Source organism: Branchiostoma belcheri, unplaced genomic scaffold, assembly GCF_001625305.1.
Source record: "Branchiostoma belcheri isolate BF01 breed outbred unplaced genomic scaffold, Haploidv18h27 scaffold4, whole genome shotgun sequence".
Taxonomy (NCBI): domain Eukaryota; kingdom Metazoa; phylum Chordata; class Leptocardii; order Amphioxiformes; family Branchiostomatidae; genus Branchiostoma; species Branchiostoma belcheri.
In genome coordinates, this window is record NW_017804020.1 from 5,395,912 (window position 1) to 5,396,988 (window position 1,077).

Genomic DNA, 1,077 nt, shown 5'->3' on the forward strand with positions numbered 1-1,077 from the left:
TACCTTAGTCAATAGTCTTCGTTAGTGAGTTTGGGTGAAGACTATTACATATTAGACTCTCAAGAAATACAAAGAAAGCCAACCTTTTGGTGACCATCTGTCTCCTTCATCAAGGTGATACTGACTGGTTCTACTACACACAACTGAACAGGTAGGTGTCAGTCCCTAACATATTGTACATTGTGACATATGCATGTATGTACAATAATATTACACCAGTAAAAAATTATGTCTTAACCTTTAAGTTATGTCTTAACCTTTATCCCAATTTTCTGGCCTTATGAAAATATAATGTCTCAATACGTCAGTTACCAGAATCAGCTGCACATGTCAGTGGGGACCCCTAGAGATCCAAATTATTTTTGTCCCTGCTGGAAGTGGATTGTTTATTTGTTTATTATTATTTATTTGTTTATTTACCATTTGCACGTATATTAAAAACAATTACACAATCAAATAATAATAATCAAAGAATGTGCGGGGTAGGCCAGAAACCTGGGTGGTTTTTCTAGAGGCCTACCCCAAGCAAAGATAACTTATGACAAAACATATTTAAATTAAACATCAAAATTAAACAATGAAATAATTAAACAATGAGTAATTAAACAAAATCAAGACACAGAAATAATAACTGAGGTGTATAAACTAACTAAAACGAAATTAAACAAAAGTCTTATACCTGTAATTCAGGTAGATGTTACAGATTAAACTGATTAAATAATTAACATAAGAATTAACGATTAAAACAAAATATTCCAGACGATGGGGCCTCTATACGCTATTGAGAATTGTTTTTGTGTAGATTTAGTCTTGATCGGCCTTAAATGGTTATGTTGTCTCGTATTGTGCTGGTGAATGTCTGAGTTGAATGTAAAAAAAGTGTTGAATTGATCTGGTAAACTATTGGTATTATGAACGATTTTATGAACAAAAATGGCTATTTGTAATTTGTTTAAGTCATATACATTTATGATTTTTAGTTCACGAAACAGAGGTGCTGAGTGTGCTGTGAAGTGTGTGTTAGCTGCAATTCTAACAAAGTGTTTTTGTAGTTGATAGAGTGGTTTAATTGAAGTT